Genomic DNA, 24,642 nt, shown 5'->3' on the forward strand with positions numbered 1-24,642 from the left:
TCCAGCCCTGGTTACATATCTATCCTAATGTTTTTCAAAGTTCCAGCACATCCTCTTTCCTCACATTGACAACTCTAGTATATCAGCCTGTTGTATGCCATCCTCAAATGTCAAGGTCTCTCACTGGTGAATACTGAAGCAAAGTATTCATTAAGGACTTCACCTACCTCTTCTGAATCTAGGCACATTTTCTTTCATCCCTGATCGATCCTACCCTCACTCTAGTCATCTTCCTATTCTTCACATGCATGTTGAGCACCTTGGGGTTTTCCTTAATCCTACTCACCAAGGCCTTCTCATGGCCCCTTCTAGCTGTCCATCCTTAAGCTCCCTCCTGTCTACCTTGCAACTCTCCAGAGCCTGTCTGATCCTCACTTTCTAAACATTTGGTAAGCTTCTTTCTTCCTCTTGACAAAATATTCTACATCTCTTGCCAACCATGGTCAGTCTACCATCCTTACCCTGCCTCAGTGGGACAAACCTATCCAGAACACCATGCAAGTACTCCCTGAACAACCTCCACATTTCAGCTGTGCACTTCAAGAACACCTGTTCCTAGTTCCTGCCTAATAGCATCATAATCCCTCCTCCCCCAATTAAATACTTTCCCATATAGTCCACTCCTATCTCTCTCCCAGGCTATGGTAAAGGTCAAAGAGTTATGGTCACTGTCTCCAGAATGTTCTCCCACCAAGAGATCTGAAACCTGATCAGGGTCATTGCTTAGTACCAGGTCTAGTATGGCCTCTCCCCTAGACAGCCTATCCACATGCTGTGTCAGGAATCCTTCTTAGACACTCCCAAGAAACTCTGCCCCATCTATCCCCTTTACACAAAGGAGGTGCCAATCAATCAGGAAAGTTGAAATCACCCATGACAACAACCCTGTTATTTTTGCACCTTTCCAAAATCTGCCTCCTGATCTGCTCCTCAGTGTCTCTGCTGCTATTGGGGGGGGGGGGGTCTGTAGAATACACCAATAGAGTGATCACTCCCTTCCTCTTTCTGACTTCAACCCACACTGACTCAGTGGACAATCCCTCCAGGATGTCCTCCTTTTCTGCAGCTGTGATAATGTCCCTGATCAGCAAAGCCACTCTCCCACCTCTTACCTCCATCCCTGTCCCTTTTGAAACATCTAAACCCCAGGATATCCAGCAGCCATTCCTGCCCTTATGACAGCCAAGTTTCTGTAACAGCCACCACATCATAGTTCTATGTACTTACCTATGCTCCAAGTTCATCACCCTGGTTCCTGATACTTCTTGCATTAAAGTAGACACACTTCAGCCCATCCAACTGACTGCAATTTTGCTTTTTCAGCTGCCTATCCTTCCTCAGTCTTTCTACATGCTGCATCTACTTGTACACTATCACTTGAGTTGCAAGTTGCCGTCCCTTACCAAACTCATTTAAACCCTCCCCAACTGTTCTAGCAAATCTGCCCACAAGAATATTGGTCCCCCCTCCATTTCAGGTGTAACCCATCCCTTTTGTACAGGTCGTACCTTCCCCAGAAGAGATCCCAATGATCCACAAACCTGAAACTCTGCCCCAACCCTTCAGCCACACATTCCTCTGCCAAATCAACTATTCTTACCATCACTGGCATGTGGCACAGGCTGCAATCCTGAGATTACTACCCTTGAGGTCCTGCTTTTCAGCTTCCTACCTAGCTCCCTATATTCCCTCTTCAAGACCTCATTTCCTACTAATGTCATTGGTACCAATATGTACCATGACTTCTGGCTATTCATCCTCCCCCTTCAGGATGCTGTGAACCCAATCCAAGAACAAGGGCAATGTCTGCTCCCCCCTTACTATTGCATCCCCTATCATTACCTCTCTCCTCTTCCTTCTGCACCACACAACCAGACTCAGTGCCAGAGACCTGGTCACAGTAATTTTCCCCCTGGTAGGTCATCCCCCCAAAACAGTATCCAAAGTAGTATACTTGTTATTGAGAGGAACAGCCACAGGGGTATTCTGCACTACCTACCTACTCTCTTGATGGTCACCCACCTACCTCCTGCAGCTTAGGAGTGACTGACCTCCTTAGAGCACTTATCTATGAACTCCTCATTCTCCCATAGGAGCCAAAGGTCCTCCAGCTGCATCTCTAGTTCCCTAACACAGTCTGTGAGGAGCTACAGCTGGATGCATCTCATGCATATGTAGCTGTCAGGGAGACTGGAGGTCTCCCAGAACTCCCACATCTCACAAGATGAGCACACCACTGACCCCAAAGCCATTTTAACAAGACTAGCCTGGCACTAAAGGAAAAAAATAAAAGAAGGATACCAGAGACCCACCAAAATCTCAAATACCTCTAACCCTGGCCCACTGCAACAATGACCACTCAGCTGATACCTACCTTCCTTTTATTTGCTGCTGTTAATTAGCCAATCAATTATTAACAATTTGCAAATGTGCCTCTTTTAGACACTTGCAAGGTGAAACTCACAAGCACATGCAGAGGCTCACCTCTTTTCAAAGCTCCCACTTCAAATCTGGCTCCAACTCCGCAAGGTAAAACTCACAAGCACGTGTGGATTGCAATTGCTGATGATGGCATTTCATTGATTATATTGTTGATAGAGTATATGTGATTGTGATTATTGTCATATTTACACATAATGAATAAATATTTAATCCAGACATAATTCTGAGGCAGGCAGTAAGCTCCCAGTCATTCATGTTATTTATCTGCACAGATCTAAGTATAATCCTGAAACAAACTTAACACTTCATGAAGAAATGTGTTCTGTTTATCAAGATTCAGCCATATGTGATAATTATGTAACTTCTGGACTGAGCTATTGAATTTAGCAATGTGCCAAAGAGGATAAGTGTTCAGGGTTTAATTTCCAAGCTCCAAGAATTAAAAACTTGCATTTATATAGCTCCTTTTATAGAGTAATATATCCTGAGACACCGAATATATTTCAGAAATGTAAGGGAAAAAAATCAGAACCAGGCTTAACAACAATCTGCATCAGACCCCACAGATTGGGGGATTGCTTTGTTGAGCACCTTCACTCCATCTGCCAGAACAGCCAGGATCTCTTGGTGGCCAGCCATTTTAATTCCGCTTCCCATTCCCACATTGATATGTCTGTCCATGGCCTCCTATACTGCCAAGTTGAGGCTAAACACAGACTAGAGGAACAACACCTCATTCCGGTGATGGCATCAACACCGACTTCTCTAACTTCCGGTAACCACTCCCCCCATTTATTCCCTTCCCCGCCCTCACAATCTACCCATCACCCCCACCTTCTTCCCTCTGGTTCCCCACGTCCTTCCCTTTATTCCATGGCCTACTGTCCTCTCCTATCAGATTCCATCTTGTTCAGCCCTTTGCCTCTTCCACTTATCACCCAGCTTCTCACATCACTCCCACTTCACCCTCCTCCCCTACCTACCTACCTTCCCCTCCTCACCTGGATTCACCTATCACCCGCCAGCTCATGCTCCTCCCACTCCCCCAACCTTTTATTCTGGCTTCTATCCTCTTTCTTTCCAGTCCTGATGAAGGGTCTCAACCCAAAACACTGACTGTTCATTTCCATCCATAGATGCTGCCTGACCTGCTGAGTTCCTCCAGAAGTTTGTGTGTTGCTCCAGATTTCCAGCATCTGCAGTCTCTCTTGTGTCTTCAGAATCAGGTTCATTATCACTGTCTTATACGACGTGAAATTAGTTGTTTTGTGGCAGAAAAATGGATGCTAAACCAAAAATGAGGTATTAAAAAGGTGACCAAAGCTTAGTCAGGAAGCGTAGTTGTACACCAGGTTTTAAAGAGAGAGAGACAGAGGCAGAAATGTTTTTGTGGAAGGAGTTTGAGAGAATGCAAGTAAGGCATCTGAAGATCATGTTGTCAACAGGTTTGGAGAAAGAAGAATGTGTATAATAGGTCAGAGAATTCTCTCCATCTTATAAAACGATGCATCTGGCATGGTTGACTGTATTCCTTTTGATATCTTTCTGTGCATAGGTCCTAAGTGACTACACTACCATTCATTTCATTACTACACTGGCCTTCTAGTATGTGAAGAACTTTTCCTCCTCCATATTGCCAATAAATATTTCATTCTGACTCTTATTAATAAATATTTCATTCTGACTCTTATTAATTCCGCCTGTTATTCTTCTAAATGTCTTGAATTTCTCATTGATTATCAATAGCTTTCTGTTATTGGGACTTTTATAGCAGCCAAAGTTGAGACTCTGTGTACAAACTGCAGATCCATATCCAGTCATGATTAATCTGTAAATTAATGTAGAATTAACTACAATATGATGGGACTTCTTTTTCCACGCCACCAAAATTAGCAGTCACAGGATATTGTACAGTAGAGATATACCTTGAGTTATACTTTATCTCCAGAAGACTAGAGTGCTGCAGATGCTGAAACTCTGAAATAAAAACAGAAACAAAGACACAAGAAATTCTGCAGATGCTGGAATCTGGAACAATACACAAAAAGTGCTGGAGTAACTCAGCAGGTCAGGCAGCATCCATGAAGGGAAATAAACAGTCGACGGTTCAGCCCGAGACCCTTCATCAGGACTGGGCAGAAAACAGAAAATACTCAGCAGGTCAGGCAGTATCTTTAATAATGAGGAGCAGAGTCAATATTTCATGTCTATAACTTTTCAGAAAGAGTGCCAAAAGGATATAGGGTGCATTGTTTTAACATCTTATCCAAAAGAAAGTATTGTAATTGTGCAAACTTCCCTTGGTACCATCTCTTGAAGGTTATGTGTGGTGGTTTTCCAGATCTTCTACGCAGTAACTGAAATACTGAACTCAATTTCTTGCCCTTTCTCTCACAAAATTTAAAAAACATTTCTTCTTGAAACTGATAGTATTTTTAATTATATAATTGCCAATGTGGAGTTAATTTGGTCCATTACATTCATTTTAATCATATGTACCTTGTCATGTAATGATAGCAGCTCAATCAGTCCAAGTCATTATCCACCTGATATAGTTAATCTCTATTTTAGCTTCCTTAATGAGCACTAGTTAATCTTTTGCATATATACATTTAATTGAAAATATTGATATCTGCATGTTTATAAAGATTGCCTTTGATTTTAAGGGTCACTTTACTTCTTAAACTGTCAGCTTTGGTTGAGTTAGAAGGATATGGATTCATCTCCCAGCCAAAGATCTGAGCAGAAAAATCCTGGCTGCCACTTCAATGTAGTTTAGAGGGCAATGTTAACTGTTCTGAATTTTGGACCAGGAATTAAATCAAGGTCTAGCTGCTCTCTCAGGATGTAGGTAACCCATTGGACTGGCTTGAAGATAAACAGGGCCATTCATTCCATTGTACTGGTTAGTATTTATCCCTCACTGCAAATCATTAAAATAGATAATCTGACGATTATCGCTTTGTTGTTTGTGGGAGCTTGCCTTGTGCAAATTGGCCAATACATTTCCAGTAGGTTTTCAATCACTTTGGAAAATTCTGAGACTATGAAAGACACACTTTAAATGCAAATCATTCTTTATTATATACAAACCATTTAATGATACTGTTATTAGATCATCTCTATTTTATATTTCCAATCCTAATCCTAAACACTTGTGTAACTGGAAAAGCCAGGGTTAGTACCAAAGAGGTTAAACATAGTATGCTGAAAATCTTGGAAAGATTTTAAACCTATATTGAATGGGGATACACTGCAGTGGTTACAACAACTCAACTATTCCCTAGACCAACAGATTTGTTTCTGTTTTGACTGAACCTGATACTGCAGTATCCTCCCATGTACAGTCTTGTACATCCAATAATAAATGGCCGAGTTGTGGGAGAAACCACCTCTGAAACTGTGTAATGCATCCATCAGAGTCTGGAGCTCTCTGACTGGCTATTCTTTAAAATCTAATGGGGCTTCCAGCATCTACCCTTGTTTCCCTTAGTTATTTTCAAGTTCTCAAAAAGAAATCATGTTCTCCATCAGATGGATTAATATCTGATTCATAGAGGTCTTTGTATACATTTTTAAAGGAATCATCTATCTTTACTGAGTCTCAGATAATTTCTGTACTGCAAGTCTGTGCCGCGGGAATTACTGATTACACTGCTTCTCCTCGCTGATATGCAAGTGGTTTACCTTCTTTATCTTCTTGCTCATAAGAATGTTGTCTGAGCTGAAAAAGGGAGAATTCTACTTTCTCTGACATCAAAAGTCTCACACTCATATTTTGCTGCCTGGAATGTGTGATAGGTCTGTTTACTGTCTGATTTAGTATGTACTTTCTCCTGCAATAATTTTCATTTGTGCACTTCCATTCCTTTTCATGCTCCCCGCAGTTGAAGCAGAGTATCCAATATTAACCCTCAATGCCACCTTCAAAGTTTTCTCGAAATTATCTGATGAGTTTCTAGATCTAGTATGTTAATTCATAAATTCATTACTTTCCATGTTCATTCTGGTTGTAGCTTTTTCTTTATCATTTTTTCAAAGATTACTGATGTAAAGCTAGGGAATCCATCCTTAATGTTCTGGGGATGTGTGGCTGAATTTCACTTTGGGCAGTCACTCAAAGTTGGCAATATCCCAATAACAATGGAAAGAAAACACCAAGTTGTTCATAATGGTTTCAAAGTCAAAGTCGAGTTTATTGTCATAAGCACAAGTACATGTATGCACAGGTGCAATGGAAAACTTACTTGCAGCAGCATCACAGGCACATAGCATTAGGGACAAAACATTCACAAGATAAACATAAATTAAACATAAATTATACAAGAAAGAACAAAAAAAAGTCCATTGCAGTGCAAGGTGCTCATAGTTTGCTTTACTGAGGTAGTGATTAGGGTTGTGCAGGTTGGTTCAAGAACCGAATGGTTAAAAGGAAGTAGCTGTTCTTGAACCTGGTGGTGTGGGACTTTAGGCTTCTGTACCGATGGTAGCTGCGAGAAGATGGTGGGGACCTTTGATGATAGATGTTGTCTTCTTGAAGCTGTGCCTCATGTAGGTACTTTAGATACGATTTGCTCCTAACCATTTTCCACTACTGGTCATATTGATGGTGTACCCCAAAATATAAGGATCTTGATTACTTTCACATTATGGGAAGGCATGCGAAAGGCAGGCGCAAGATTTAAAAAAAGATTAATGTATTCCTTCAGGAGATCAGAAATTTCATCTAACAAATTTCATTTGACTGCAAAGCCCTTTTAAGACAGCAATTTCAGCTTATTCCACTCAGGTTCATCAACTTGTTAAACTAACAGTAGGACAGTAGGTGGCCAAAAAAAAGTAGGCACCAATCTAAATAATGGCCTCTATTTCTTAACTCAGTACTGGTAGAGTTAGATTATTCAAATTATATACAGACTACATTGATCAATTGTTTCTCCTGCTGACTTTTGATAACTACACCTCATTTTTGACTCAGTTCGAAAAAGGAGCCAGTTTAAAATGCAGTGATTTCCAGGGTTTCATTTCATTATATCCAGTGACAGAGCTAGACTATGGCTGGAGGGTTTTGGAGTTCACCTGTAAGATTTGATGGATTTGTTTAGAAAGCAGGAAGGAGCTGGAAGAGAGTAGATAAAGTCGCATGGTTTAAATGGAGGAAAATCAGTGGAAAACAAACAAGGAAAAATCAGTAAGCTTAAAGGAAAAAAAGACAAATTAGTCAATGGTTTTAAGTACTTTCAATAATAATGTAATGTCAACTATTTGCATTTGATGAATGAGATACGGCTGTTGAAATAAACTGCCTCCCATCTTTCATAGTGGCACTGCTTCACATTAATGCTCATTGTTCTTTTCTATTTGTTTCCCATACACTTGAATGTATTTTAAATCACCAGAGAGGCTCGGGTCTTCAATAAGAGAAAACAACTTTGATTTTTTTTAATTGTTCATACAGAAATTTGAATATAATCCAGAAATGAAAAAGCAACAATTGCCTTAAGCAGTGCACTCTCTTCCCCTCCCCATCACTATCACTCACACCCCGCCATCTTACACATTAAAATGTTACAATTCCTCCACTGTCTTGAAAGGGCAACTTCATGATGGTGACAGCCTTTTGAGGCAGTGCCTAGAGCACCTAAATACAACACTGGCAGTTCGAATTGCATATATTGGAACCATCCCAAGCTCACAGTAATTATCAATGTGCTATTGACATGCTAAGTTATCTGAGAGAAAAATAAGGGGCGGCCTAGGGAGTGGGGGAGGGGGTGGTGGTGAGCAGCACATTCGCATTGCTAAGTTCCAGTTAGAATCATTCTCGTAAATAAAAGCATTTTAAAATTTATACATTATTAACACCCCATGTGTCACTGCTGAGCTTCTTGTGTTGGTGCTGTAAATTCCAGCTGTAATTGTAGTTGACAGTAATGCCTTTTAAAATAGGTTTGAAAAAGAACATCTGAAGTACTGTGTTACGCTAAATGAAAACATGAAGGGTATTTAATTTCCAAACATTCCTATCTATGCCAGCTGGATAGCATTCTGCCACTTGTATTATTAATTGTATAGTCACAAAATCTGTATCCGTTTTGCCAAGATTTCACAAATATTCTGTGTATAGTCCAGATTGCCTGCATTGTGGCGATGTCTATCAATTCAGTGCTCTGGATAAGTCAGTGAAATAATTGAAGTGGAGGGTCCATAGTAAATTGTTTTTACATTACTGTTGATTATCTTGCAGATGTGATTTTGTGAAAATCAGGAAGAGCATTGATAGTGGAGTGCTTTGCATCTTTTTGTTTTATCATTAACATTATTGTTATTGGTATGAATTTCAATTTTCTTCTGGTAGAGGCCTGATGTTATTTTCTTCTTCTTCCCCAAAGCATCTTAACTCAACCTTTGTCAAGTCAAACAGAGTCAAGTTTACTGTCATGTGCATAAGTACAGTGAGGTACAGGTACAATGAAAAACTTGCTCGCAGCAGCATCACAGGCATGTAGATACAGCCAACACACAGAATATAAATTGTACAAAACAGTGAAGAGAGAGAGAGAAAAAAAAACACTTGTGTCACTGTTCATTGATGGGATGAGGATTTGGCTGGCAAAACCAACATTTATTTCTCATCCCAAATTGCCTTTCAGAATATGGTGAAGATAGTTGTACAATGGATAGCAGTGTGCGATGCAACTGAATGGCTTGCTGGGCCATTTCAGAAGGCATTTGAAGATCTGTGTTGCTGCGGATCTGCAGTAACATCCTGACCAAACTGGACATGGAAGGAAGATTTCCTGCCCTAAAGAGCATTAGTGAACTAGGTTTTAACAGTAATTGAAAAGCAAAAAAAACTGCAGATGCCAAAAATATGAAATAAAGACAAAACACTGGAGATAGCCAGCAGGTCAGGCAGCATCTGAATCTTCTGGGGCTATACTGATGAGCCCTCACACAGATTTTCTGTGCCTGCTGCCAGACTACAGCCCACGTGCCTGGTATATGTGCTGCCATCTAATCTAACCTCCTCATAGTCAGCACTTGTCTGTAAGGTGGGACTATGAGTGCCAGGCACAATGATGCATCATGCTCTTCATCAAGATGAGCCTCCCCAATTTCTCTGCCTTCAGTGTCCCCTCCTGCTGCGATTGTGTTCTGTGAGGGAATAAACAGATGGTCTGTCCCCACACCCTACAAGTACAAAAACGGTGCACTTTTTGAAGCTGCAGCCGATCTATAGTGATACAGGAGTACAGGTGATAATGAGGATGTTTACTATTGATTAAATCAGAGTAGATGTAGTGATCACAATGGGACATCATGAATGAGCGCAGCTGGAGGTGTTGTAAATAGAGGGAGGACAGAGGAAAGAAAAGAAACTTTACTGGAATTGTTTTTGGTTCAAAACCATAAAGTGTTTGTTCCTATACTTGAGGACTATAGGTGTACCTCACTATTTGCTATACTCACCAGTAACTCACCATACTGCATCCTGCTTTTCTCATGAACCTTACTGCTGCTAGCTCCTTAAATTGCTGCATCAATTAATACAGTTTTAAACCACAAGGTTAGCAGTGCTTTCCCTTTGATTTATGTCATATATTTGTTTTATACTGGCAATGAAAATAAAAAAAATGCAGATACTGGAAATCTGACACAAAAATAGAAAATGCTGGAAATACTCCGCAGGTCAGGCAGTATCTATGGAAAGTGAAACAGTTAACATTTCAGGTTGACTCTTTTTGTCAGAACTAAGTTTTGATGAAAGGTCCCTGACATCGAATGTTAACCCTGTTTCTCTTTCCACGGGTGCTGAGTGTTTCCAACATATCCTATCAATTCTGGCTGTACTAATTACCTATCCCTGATTACTCTGAGGATAGGCCACATTGGGGAGCATGAAAACCCAACCATGGTGTAAAACTGAAGTTACATGCTGTCTCCCTTTCCAGAAGAATATTAGTGAATATGTTGGGACATTTTCCAAAAATAAGGTCGTTTTCACGTTTCTGGTGTTGATCCGCATTTGACCAATCCCATAAAATCTCATATCCATCCACCAAAGTCATAACTTTTTCCATTACGGATTCAATGCAAGATTTCACAATGTAGCAAGTTCGAATTTAAACTTGTGACACTTGATTTGCTAGTCTTTTACTGAACTCACTATACCACCATATCTATCTTCATCCCTAGTCTCCTAAACCCTGATGATATCCCACAATGTGGATCTTGGCCCTTTGCCTAAGTGTCTCCGTTTTAAAAACTAATTACACACTGATCCTTCAGTGTTGCACTGGGCTTCATGGCTGGTTGAAATCTTAAGTATTACTTAGTAAATCGGCCATGGCATTTCCTCAAAAAAAGCAAAGCTTGAGGGAGAAGTTCCAGATAAGAAAGTAAAGGGAAACTTTGAATTAGACAGATTTAGTTATGATACCAAAAACCAGTTCTGATAAATTCCAAAAGCCTGATTCCGAAAATTCATAACATCAGCAACTTCAAAAGGGAAAGTTGCTCCAGAAATGAGGAGTTTCCCAGAAGCTAGAACTGAAATCTCAGCTTCTGGGGGATAATCCAAAGAAGCTGCTACTAAACCAGCAACTGAATTACAACAGCTGATTTTTGGCAGGGTTATCTAGGGAATGCCCTTTATAAATGTTAACCTAAAAGTTGAATCACATGGTATAAAGAGGACATTGACAGCATGGATACATAGTTGGCTAAGAAACAGACAGTGATGAATGATTGTTTCTTTTGGACAGGAGAAGGTGAATCCTGGTGTTTCCCGGTGATCAGTGTTTTTGATCTATATTAATGATCTAGATTTGGGGATGCAAGCCACAATTTCTAAATCTGACAATGACATGAAATTTGTTAGTGTTGTGAACTGCAAAGAGGGTAGTGAAAGACTGCAGCAAGATAGAAACAGACTGGTGAAATGGGCAGATGCAAGGCAGATGAATGCAGAGAAATGTGTGGTGATGCATTTTGGTAGGAAGAACGAGGAGAGGCAATATGGAATAAAGTATATTGATCTAAAGGGGTCCAGGAGAAGAGGGACTTGGGTAATGTGTGCACGACTCATTGAAAGTGGCAGGACAGGTTGAGAATGTGGTTAGAACATAGAACATTACAGCACAGTACAGGCCCTTCGGCCCGCAATGTTGTGCAGACATTTTATCCTGCTCTATCTAACCCTTCCCTCCCACATAGCCCTCCAGTTCTCTATCATTGGTTAGTTAAATCATACACAGTTATGGTTTTTAGGCATAGGGTTTAAAAGCAGGGAAGTCATGCTGAATTTTTATAAAACACTGGTCTGTCCTCAACTAGAGCATTATGTTCTAGTCTGGCCACTACATTACTGAAGGCATCAGAGAGGGTTCAGAAAAGATTGACAAGAATTGTTCCTGGGATGAGAGACTACAGGTACAAGGATAGATTGGAGAGGATGAGACTGCTTTCTTTGGAGGAGAAATAGCTGAGGGGAGATTTGATACATGTATATAAAATGATGAAGGGTACGGACGGAGTGGATGGTGGAGAGGCTGTTCTCTTTGCTGAAGGGTCATGAACTAGAGGTCACAGGTATAAAATAAAGGGGAAGAGAATGCGGAGAGACTTGAGGAAAAATGTTTTTATGCATCATGTGATTGGAATCTGGAATGCACTGCAGGTTCCATTGTGTCCTTCAAGAGGGAATTAGAGAAATATATGCTGAAGGAAATTTTGCAAGGTTATGGAAAACAGGCTGGAGAAGGAACAAGGGAGTTGTTCTGGTAAAGAACAGTGAGGATCCAGTGGGCCAGGTGGCCTCCTGTGTTTTGCCTCCTTGAAGCAGAAGTTCTTTTTTGTTAGTCTACCTGTTTTGAAACCAGTGACATGAGCATCATGATTGTAGACTTATATTTGAATGACTCAGATAACAGATCTCAAACAAATTGCACTTAATTTTCTCAATTTGGGTCTGTGAGATCATTGGATTAGCCCCAGAAATTCTGGGGATTTTGAGACTCTCTGCATTTAGAATAGTAATCTAGTTCTGATAAGCAATTATGGCAAAGAAATTACAGTAGAATGTATCCTTATTAATTTTAGAATCAAAGAAATATTATATTTAAAAGGGAGTTTACACACACTGTGTTGAGTGCTGATGCAAGACTCAATCCAAAATGTCCCTTTGCCTCCACAGATGCTGGCTGACATGCTGAGTTTCTCCAGCAGTTTGTTTTCTTGCTCCAGATTCAAACATCTGAAGCCTCTTGTGTCTTGAGTTTTCACATAATCCCTCCTGGTTCCATTTCCTTGAAAAAAAGACCTCTTTTGCATATTACTGCTCATGGTGAGTGTAGCTGTGCTGTCTCACCTTGATATGAAACTGGGAGCTACAATCGGCCAGTTGCTTTGCCTATCTCATGCAAAGTCTGCCTAAGGATGCAAAGATATTTCATCCTTAAAGTAAGTATGACATGTAAGCAAATTTTCCATTCATTTCAACACAACAAGAAGCAATAGGAGAAATAAGCGAAAACAAGTGTAATTCTAACCAATTGGTTGCAATATCCTGGAGTTTTGTTGATATTACCACAGGGGATCAGGGAATCAATTTCATACAGCTTTAGCTTCTTGGAAGTTTTACCTGTAGTAATACACTTCCCCAAAGAAATGTAAAGTCCATGATAAGGCAAATTATACACAGTTTGCAGAAGGAGCCAACTTGATGAATCAAACAGCTTATTCTGAAACCTTCCTATCTTATCTTCATGATGCATATGCTATCTGTAAGGTTATTGCTTCAGGGTACTTTTTCAGACTCTGGGGAATCCTTGGTCAAGTACCTACCGATTTATTCAGTTGGTTAATGCATTGGCTTGATAAAATATGAGCTGCACACATCAAGGATGCTCCAGTTTTAATTGTTGCCTGTGCCCAAACTCTGTAAAGCATTGGTCAGATTGTGAAATAATTGGATCCCATTTTCCAGCTGCCCCAAGCAGATACTCACAAAAGGAATTCAGCCCCAGCTTGAAATGTATTCCGACAACATGGGCCTGAATCATACTCAAGACTTCTGATACCTTGGGTTGACCCCCTTCCTTCACTAGTCCCACAGACACACTAACCTGTTGTGGCCACACTCTGTTTATGTCCTCAAAACTGAACTAGCTTGATCCTTCCCCAAAGCAGATCAATCTATGAGCAGTGACCAGGCCTCAAGCAACATAATTTGAGGACCTGCCCCAGACTACCACAGCAATATTTATCAAAGTAAAAGAAGAAAGAAACACAATGAATTGGGTCACACTAGAAATGATCTGACTCCTCAGCCCAGTACAATCAGGAATCTCTGCCGGACTTGGTGCTAATATCCAGCATGTCCTGCTTTTCCAGGCCGCAGTACACAAGTGGGTACCATCTAGTCGCCATCAGCATGATTCAGTCCAGCATTCCTTAAAATGGCTCTTCAGGGTTTAATTTGCAACTTCAACTACCAGCCCATTAACAATAGCATTCATGTTTTTAAAATGCAACAGATAAATATAACTATTCCTGAATTCTTTCTCCAAAGGCTAAAAAAAATTCAAAGCTCCTAAGCTATTGTTTTTGCTGTGGAATGAGGATAAGAGTAGGTATGACCATGAGGTCCCCTCAATTAAAGAGCCTAATAACGTACAAGGCCAAAGCAAGTGCTCCTGACCCCGTTGAAAAGTGGGCCTTCAGTAACTGGCTTTCAGTGCATCTGGGGCCTAGCATAACAGAAAAGGCTTCAGGTAATATTGCAGTTATGTACCTGGATTTGTCCTTGTAAGAACATTCTTACCAGAGAGAAAGTATCATGCAGGCTCAGAGGCTCAGTGTCAACCTGAACATTTTGTCAGCACTGTCTTCCTTGCACTTATTTGAGACTTGTTTGCCCGTTAAAGAACTCCAGAATACCTTTCGTACCTCTGAATGTTGGTCTCTGAAGTGGAGGTCAAGAACGTGGGAGCTCCCAACCTTGTTTTCTCTTGAATTGGGTGGAAAAATAAAGAGTTCCACTTTACACCGAAGCACGAACAGCCAAAGATACCAAGGGATATGTGGAGAAAGCAGGGACCATGAACTAAATTTGGATGCTTAGCCATGATCATATTAAGTAGTGAAATATGTTTGAAGGGCCCAGTGCTGTTCCAATTTCTGCTTCTGTGTTTCCATGGGAGTTAGAGCATAGTTGTTCCGATCCTCTGTTGTAACTAGAGGATCCACTTCACATAACATAAATGACCATTTACAATTTGTTACGGTTCCATTGATCTCCCCTGGAGTTATGTCAGGAAATCAGTATCTTAAGAGCATACTCGACCCATTTTCCTTATATCAGTTATTGCATGTTACAGTTAACATTTTGATAGAGCATAAAGAATCTTATTTCTGTATCATATGGTCAGGTAGAGTTTTCCATTTTTGCCAGCTTAGGGAGGGTAAAATTCCTCTTTGTAGTTGTAAAGAAAACTGGAGTGGGGGTAAAGACAGGGGCTCCCCAAAATGAATGACCTTCTGCTGAAATCACATTCTTAGAAATTGTTCGTTTGAAAGTTGAGGACTCTGTATTTTGTCAGCAAGTTGTTAATTATGGAGAGAAATTGGTTTAAAGAGAAATTTTGCCCTTACAATCATTTGATCCTGCCAATCCCAATAGTTTCTTCTTGGTGCAAGCATTTGTTGTTATACAGGAAAGTGTGTCTTATAATTAACTTAATTCGAATATGTAAATGAGAACTGATGATTATGTGTTGATATTCCCAAAGGCACTGACACTGTTCAGTACCTTCCAAGTTTCAAGTTAAGTTACGACATAGAGTCTTCTCTGTCAAAGGGCACAATGATTATATCCTTCAACTCATTCAATGTAGAGATGTGATTTTCTAATGATAGAAAATTAATTCTAATTAATGTAATTTGAATATGTATATTAAACCTAATTGCTATAATTGATTCTTTTCTTGGTATAATAAATATATCAAAAATAGCATGTTCCCTGAATTCTGGGTAAAACAAATTATTTGATGACTGAACTATTTGAATATGTAAATTGGCCATCATCACAAATCTTGGTTTAGAAATTAATCTGTGCCATACCAACTAAAAACAGCATTATGATTTTGAAAATCATGTTTACACTGAGTAAAGCAACTTGCTCTAATTTTTCTGTTCACAATTGCTGCTTTTTCAGGGTCAAACTCACCCAAATGATGTCAAGAGTAATGCAGTCAGTCGGAGATTCGACCAAGTTAGTCAGGATTGTCATTGTCAAACACAATAAATCTGCAGGCACAGCCAGACTGCTGGATACCTCCCTACATAGCCTACTCTGCTCATTACTCACACTGAAGAACACATACTGCAACCAAGATTGCTTTCTAATGCACATTTACCTTAATCTTACATTCCTCGTTATGTATGATCTGGTGTGAATCAGACCTCACCCATGCACCGCCAGCACCCATGGGGACCACGTCACAAGGGTCAGTACACGCAATCTCAACTCCTAACACCTTATCCACCCAATTCTCTGCTCTTCTCGGAGGAGCAATGTCTACACATTGTTCTTGCACGTGGTAGCACTCACTGTGGCCTAATAACACCTGAAATACAAGCTCCAACACATTACTCTCCCAGAGGTCGTGCTCCTTCTCAGCTTCCTAGCCTTGGGATCATTCCAACCTGTATCTTTTGATCATATCACGGTTTGCTGATCACTGCTGCATTAGGGAGATCATCGATACTCCTTAGACCAGACTTTGTCTACCTCTCCATCAGCCCTGAGGGACTGACAGACCTTTTGCTGCCATTTTCTGCCGTTGCAGCCTTCCCCAGAATGCAGCCATTTATAGATTGCACTCACGTCCTTACAGAGATTCCCCAGCAATATCCTGTAGGAATGCCTGTTGTGGCTCCAAAATCACCCTTGTAGCAAGACATGGAACGATGTTTTTGCATCAGTGCAGCCTAACTTCTAAGACCTTAATTTTCAACTAACAAATACACCCTGATTTTCCATATATAATTTCTTTGAACACTGCGAGTAAATTAATATGGGAAGTGTGTATTTTCAACAATTTCTTTAAAGATTTTTGGAGTTGAAGCTGTGACTGAGGAATGGAGGTGTGAAAAGTGTGATGAGCCTCTGCACATCATCACTCAACCCTGCTGAGTTCTAGGCAGTGGGTTCACAATCTTGGGAGTACTTTTGAGAAGCAAGCAGATGTTGATGAAGTACTTCTGTTCAGAGAAGCAGAGTAAACTAACTGGTAAGCTCTCCTCCGATAGATCTCATACAAGTTTTAGGATGAATTTAGAAGACACACAAGAACAAGCATTGGGAATATCCCTTTCTCAGGGAAAATAACAAAGATCAACATTTTGAAATGACTAAGAAACATATCTTCAAGATTGTGTAATGTTGGTAGATCCTGGATATCTGGTGACCTGGTTGCTTTTGCCCAAGTGTGAAATGATGCAGTGCTCTGGAGATATGAAGAAAGTGAAAATGGAGGAATGATTCATGACACTCAAATAAGAAAGGAAAACTGCTTTGATTTCACTAAATTCCTAATCTTGACTAGATCATGGTGAGAGGGTCCTGTAGGTGAAGAACTTTGTCTCAAGATCAGAAAGGATAATTTTGGGTGAGTCAACCAGATGTTCACCCTGGCAGTTTATGGAGTGTGGCAATGGTGGAGGCCTGTGATCAGGGTCTCAATTGGGTGCTGAGCTCTTCAGATCAGGAAACTTCAAGGCTTGATCCCTAATTAGTACTAGTTTAGCTCAACGCTGCTAGAAGCACAATGAGTGTGTTACACATGAGGCTACAATGGTGCTGAGCAATCAAGACGGAGGTGTTTTTCAAGGTCATTGTCAAACTTTCAGATTCATGCTTCTGACTAAGATCAAGTATACGTGCTCTTCCTTTGGACAACACACGGAGTCATGTTTAACTCCAATCCTTTTCTAAACTAAACCCAAGGATTGTTTATAACAGTCTCAATAGGCAGATTGAGCATAACATAACTCAAGTTTTAGTGCACTAATTCTTTCCCAGAATAAATTGCTTTGTGACAGTAGGACCAAAGTGACAATTCAAATTTAGATTCAAATATCTGGATGCAAAGTAATGTTAGATACAAAAATAATCCTAGGACTGAACATGTAAACAGCACTGCTAAATAATTTTTTGTTGAACTCTAATGCATTGAGATTCTTGGAAAATGGCAACCAATTGTGCCTTGTGTTTCTGTATAATATCAAACATCACTCATTCTAATATGCTTTTCACCATTTATGGTAAATCATGGATCACTATCAATATTTTGCTCTTCTTCATTGACCTCTCTGAAATGGTAACACATTAATAGCCTATTTGCATTAATGAAACCATAGCTTGACATAAGTTATTGCAAAACTAAGAAAGAAATGAAACAAAATTCAGGACAAACCAAGGGTAGATTAAAATAGGGAGGGGGTAAGATGATAAATGCTTGTGTCAATGTTACACCAGGATAAGGCAAAGTAGTTTTTGGCCATGGAACAGAGATTGATTCCAGCAGGTTTCCAGTGGAGGATGTGATTCAACAGGTCTGTCTTAAAATTGGCCTCAGAAAATCTTGGTCTGAGAAGGAGGGATTTCCAGATTTCCACAAAAATACTGTCTGATCAGACATGTGTGCTGTTATTTTAATTTATTTGCTTTTGGAGAGTACATTAAACACACATGCATATTTTACAGAAATGCACAAACAAATGCATTCTTAATGGACAATGATTATTGGGGTAATGGTGTTGATTGATGAAACTATGAACTCCATGCTTGAATCAGAATATTGAATGCCATGCATGATCCCTTCCTGTTGAGATAATGTGCACATGTACCAAGAGACAGCAAGCTGCATGATTCAGTTGAAGCAGCAAATATTAGTGCACGTAAAGGTGCCTGAGCCTTTGGTTTTCCAGTCAAGTTAAAGAATGGAGGAAAGAGTTTACAGTTTATATTGAGCTAGCTTTCACAACAAAACAAACCAGACCAGACAAGAGAAAAGATGTTATTGCATCTCATTGTTACAAGCACTGAGAACTGTACCATACCATAAAGCCCTGAAGTGAGACCTCTGAACTGAGATGGACAGTGCATGAGAAGTATTACAAGCCCATTTCAACCTGCTTAGAAGTAAAGCATTTGACCACTTGTGGACTCACAACCACAAACAGGGAGAATCTTTTGACATTTTCTTATCAAAGCCAAGGTTTTTAGCAGATGACTACACCTACACAGATTTGCACATCAAAGATCAGATTTGTCAGGGGTACAGCCAGGTTCAGGTTATTTGTTGGTAAAATAATATACCTGGTGCCAAATGAGGTCAATCTCGGGATGAAATGCCCACCAGGTGTTGGTGCAAGACAGCTGGTGACATTTCATCTTGATTTAAAAGCAATGAGTTATGTCCTGAAGCAATTAATACCAATGAGTCATGTGCTGTCCATGTACAAGCCTGCAGTGAAGCCAGCTGTGGGATACAAGTAATGAACCCAAAGAACCTTGAGAGCAATGAGGTGGAATTCATTGTATAGGCCAGAAATATGTCACACTCATACTTGGAAGTTGTATGGGACAGTAGATGGGACTGACAGGATCACGAAGACTGATTCAAAGCAAATAAGTACCTCATCTATGCACTTTACAGATGAATATGCAGATAGTGAAAATCTGAAGTGGAAAAGTGTGCAGTAGGACAACAGGATGCATCCAAAGGAGGATAGTCGCACCATTACACCAGGGATGGTAAAGGCCAGCTACCCAAAGAACTAGAAATGAAATGAGGTTGAAGCTCATATCAGACAGAACGACCACCGGACATGGGAGAAACCAGTGGTAGTTCAACACAAAGCACACCCTAGATTATGTGGTGTAGTAATGGAAGAGGGTGTACCATCTCAGGGGAACAGGTGTATGACATTATTGTGGAAGTTTGAATGAAAAATTACAGTTCCCTGTTCATGTACATGGCATAAACAGGTAATTGCTCTTAGTGCAGCCCCTTCAAACACAGTATAACAGTAAAGCTGAGTTCTAGGCTTAAGGAGGGAAGCAAGTTTATTAAAGAATTGTTCAACCAATTTGATGATGCAGTATATTGGCATATTTTCAAATGGATGTTTGCCCTTCAACATAGGAAATGGTTGTGAAGTAGGGTTGTGAAGAGAGTGAACCACCCAATATACCATCTCAGGTTTTGCTGGTCTTACAACACTTTATTGGTAAGTTACATCTTTCTGTTTAAATGATAAGTAGCCCTATTGTTTGTCCCCACAGCAGCTGTGGTAATGGCCCCTTCACAATCAGGAGCTGAAACTTGCCTTGGCAATGAAATAAGCAGATGACCTAGAGAATAAAATGCACAGAGTAAAGGATACAATGGCAGCCGGGATCATAAGCACCCAGCCATTGAACAGGAAGTCATTTCATATGTAACTTCAACAAAAGAGAAAAGAGGTAAGAGGCAAATCATACCCTAAAGCATCATAAACCATTTTTAGCTGCTGCCGATAATGGTGTATTCTTATCAAAAGAGCTCTTTAAATATTAGTGCATCTGTAGTGTTGGCTCACAGTGAACATTTCCACTTCAGATGTGAATATTTCTGACGCCTGTAGAAAGCAAGTCAGTATAATAACAGCACTAAAGCTGGATTGGCTCTGCAACTAACACATTGTCCTTACTCTAAGTGGCATTTGTATGGAATTACTGGGGGGACTGCAATCTCCTTAGTGTCTGAATTAAAGCAATTAACTCAAAGTATCAAATACTGAGTGATCTCAACACTATATTTGATTATTGAAATAATAAGATATTTTAATAAAATTAACCTTTCACTCATATCACAAATACCAAAGACAGCTAACTTGAGCATGGAAAGCAGGGGACTGAGACAAAAGAACCTCCCCTTTTATAAAGAGAAAACAAAAAGGCAGTTTGTTGAGCATTGCCTTGGGTCTTTGATGAATATAAAATTATCTCACAGAATTAGGCCCAAAGCAGCCTTCTGAGATTCTTTCTTTCTGAATCATTCTACTCCTTTCCACTTTTGCCTTTCCTCCAAGTGTCACTGCTACTGATGAACATTAGAATTTTTTAGTTCTTGTTTGGTTGTCAAAGGAATATATGCCTTTGAGTAGAAAACTGAAGTGAGGCAGCAATGAATTCCTGTTATGTGTAACTTTCTTTGTGGCTCAATAAACAAACACAGTATTTTCTTACCACTAATGAATCTACCTCCTTTTTATCGTTGCATCTGACTATTCTCTCAGGGGCAGTTGGAAAATAGTGCATATGATGATTTTGCATATTTATTGTATTCTGTGACTGTCCCTTTAAGGTTGCCGTTATAAGAAAGCATTTGAAGTATTGTTGATCATGAAGCATTCCTGTTCTACTACAATGACATTTAATGAATTGTAGTATTTATAATCTTAGGGTTCATGACTGTCTATTGGGTAACAGAAGGTTTCCTCTAAGGGAGACACGTGGTGCAGGGTTGATGTTGCATGACAACAACAGTCTGTGTAATTATGGAATACTACAAAAATGCACCATGCATTACACCCTCAGGTTACCCATTTCACTTCATCAGAATTTGAGACCTGCTCATTCAGAGTTTAAAATATGAGAAGTGGAATGACATTCTTTTGAAAAAAGTATCCAAGAGTTCATTGGCTTTATGGGCTGTTAGCAACATTTTACACAACAAACGTGATCTCCTTATCATCCATCTGAAGAGCTGTAGTTTAAACGGTTCATAGAAAGAAGCATGCCTTTCAACATCTGACAGTGCAATAATGCTGTGTCACATTGGATACATGTCATTAACATTTTTCTCCAGTTCATCTGGTGCTTTCAGGATGAATCAATTTGTTTTCACCCCTACAGGCCTATGTGAATAAGCATGAAATGCATAGATATACCATAGGGTACAGGTGTGCTATTTGGTACACCACAGGATATAGAAGTGCACACAGAGTATAGTTCTGGTGTTCCTTGAATCTACCTGTGGTCCACAGATCTTCAATGGAAACCCAATGACCATGTTGCCAACCTGAGAATACAAATGCTTGACACAGCTAAGCATCCTGTATTCTATTCTTGTTTCTTTTGCTTTCCGTGGAGCCCACATATCTTGGATGAAAAAGTGAAGTCACCTCATGGAATAGCACCTGCGTATTATTCATCTTGTCAGTGATGAATTCGCAATAATAATAAAAGAAGTGAATGTTAAGCAAGGGGTAATGGCCAAAAATAGTTGTCTTATGACCAAAGCCCAATGTTTCTCATTAAAGACAAGGGAGTGTGAGGACAATGATTGGAGGGACACAATAGGAAAAGCCATGATTGGGCCCGCTGCAATGAGAAAAGCTGTTCTGGCATGGCAGAGTTGTGGTGCACAAAGCGGCTTGGACTTACTTCTGGAGGTCCATGAACACTAGCAATCAAACCCCAAATCCCACATTCCAGAAATGGTCACAACTGCTGTTACCTTTCATACTGAAGAGACATCTTGATAGCAACAGGGGACATATAAGGATTAAGCTGATTTTTTTTACTAACTAACAGTTAAAATGTATCTGTGGTCACTGGCACAAAATATCTTCTGCAATAATGCACACAAAATGCTGGAGGAACTCAGCAGGTCAGGTTGCATCTATGGAGGGAAATAAACAGTTGATGTTTCGGGTCAAGACTTTTCATCAGGACTCATCATCTTCTGCAATATTAGATACATAGTCTTCTGCTGAGGATTGGTTCTACTGACTTCAATGGACCTGAAGATTGGAGGGCTGGCTGATACTGCAGACCCCATTTAGCAGTAATGATCACTGTTTATTTGCATAACTTTAGTTTGCTAAATTCCATGAAATGACCTTTAAATAATTGAAAATATTAAAACAAGTAAAGCTATTAAAATGTATTAAAGCAACAATAAATAATTTAAAACAATAAATTAAGTGGGGGAAAAACTGATCTTGCCTTTCTCTTCCTCACCTGCAAGTCAGGATCTCCATTCAACTGAATGGAGACTCTGATCGCATACCAAGCATGGCTAGCCCTGATGGATTCCCCAGCCTAATGCTGGGGAATTCCAACACATCTGGCCTTCATTGCTAGATTCTATGTGTTTACCTATGAGTGGCTGAAAGATTTTGTATCCCTTACAACAGCCAACCATCACCAGCACCATCTGAGTACAAGGAACTAGGACCAAATGCAATTATAATACATCATATTTTTTAATAAATGTGTTGAATTACTGGTAATAGCTCTTTCTTTATATTACCTGGAGTTGCAATACCTTACTCACATTATTGCAATTTATTTGCATTACCTTGGTTGTGCTCTGAAGTTCAATAAATTATCCTTTAGATAGTCAAGAACATATAGTCTTATGATATTCTGTTTTTATCCATCTTTTATGGTTACATAAAATTATGAAAACATTTTATTTTAGATAAGCATTAAGCCAAAATTAATTTCATTCCGTTTTTTGCTATTAAGCAAACACAGCCTGGAATTTTCTCCTTGGGTGCAGCTCAAAAGTTGGAATTAAAAATGTGCTGATTCTAGCGCCCATTGTTGTTATAAAATTGTGCCAAATTTCCTGTGATTAGAGTAAACTATATTGTAAAATGGATGTAAATTGAACAATCAGGCCCAAGGAATGTGAGTTGGGCATGTTCATCTTTAGATATGAAACTTAAATGTTCATTTCATTTAATCATCACTTAACACATTAGGCACAACATGTCTAAGGACCTGCAATAGGGCAACTATTTCAATTTTTAATGTGAAAGTATGCATCTCTATAAAACTCCATTCGAAAAACAAGAATTATAAAGCAGATGTCTGAGAATAAAGTTCTTAAAATGCTAAAAGTGAAACAAATCAATAGAAAAATGACCTCAAAATTCTGATCAATGGGGCAAACTTCTTATCTAAAAGGATAACCAATGCACATAGGCATTCATGAGGCAAGTCAAACTTGTTGCCATTGTGTGCAGCTAACACTCACTGGAGGTGTACAGAGTAGTCATATTGCGACATTGGTTGGTGTACTAGGAGAGTCAAAGACAACTGATTACACTATATTCTCCCTTGCTAGACAGTAGCCAGTGGAATACATGACTTCACGGGATTGCAGGCTTCCCCGCATTGCTGGGTCCTATTGATTATGTGCGTGTTGCTTTTAGGGCACTGCATGTCAACAAGAAGGATTCCCCTCCCTCAGTGTCCAGCTGCTGTGTGACCAGAGGCAGTAAACAATGGAGGTCAACACCTGATATCCTGGCAGTAGGCACAGTGCCTTCATTCTGAGTCAGTCTGCTGTGCTGTTTCCATTTGGTTCAATATGGCAAATCAAAGGGTTCCTACTCGACAACAAGAGCTGCCTGCTGTTGACATGGCTCATGAATCCATTGTGCAACTTATGCACATAGGCAGCATGCTGCCAGATGAACTGTGATAAAGCAGATGACGGACATGCTGAAACAACATTTCTACTGCTTATGCTACTCTGCTGGAGCCTTGCAGTACTCAGCAGAACAGGTGTCAAGACATGAAGCACAGCCTCGCCACTGAGAGGCTACAGACCTTGCCTCTAGCTTTGTGGTAAGCATTTGAGGTGCAAGAGGAGGAGAAATAAGAAGGCAAAGAGAAGACTCAAACTAGATGTCCTCTTTCAGACAAGCTATCTGTAACAGCAAGTGCATCCCTAAACTTCCCATTCAGTAATAGCCCCACACCTTACCTTCCCTCCATTATTGACCATACTTGCGTCTCCTTGGCCACAATACACAAACAAATGCCACTGCACTATAAGCACTGCAAAATAAATTTATAATTGAAATCATGTATTATGCGTAGCTAAATCAACCACATGCACCCCTTTAGTGGCTGTCTCCTATTGGCCTGTGCCCCTCCTAGTGCTTCTACACTGTACCACCACAGTGGCTGCAGCATGACTGGTGGAAGACTGCTGATTTTCACAGGAGGAGATTGCACTTGACTCAACCCTACAAGGCCTGGTATCAGACTGCAACTATGATTGGGGCAGTGAGAGTCAGCCTGGAGAGTGAGTCGACCCAGGTAAAGAGGAATGAACTTGTATC

The sequence above is a fragment of the Pristis pectinata genome, chromosome 17, assembly GCF_009764475.1.
Source record: "Pristis pectinata isolate sPriPec2 chromosome 17, sPriPec2.1.pri, whole genome shotgun sequence".
NCBI classification, from domain to species: domain Eukaryota; kingdom Metazoa; phylum Chordata; class Chondrichthyes; order Rhinopristiformes; family Pristidae; genus Pristis; species Pristis pectinata.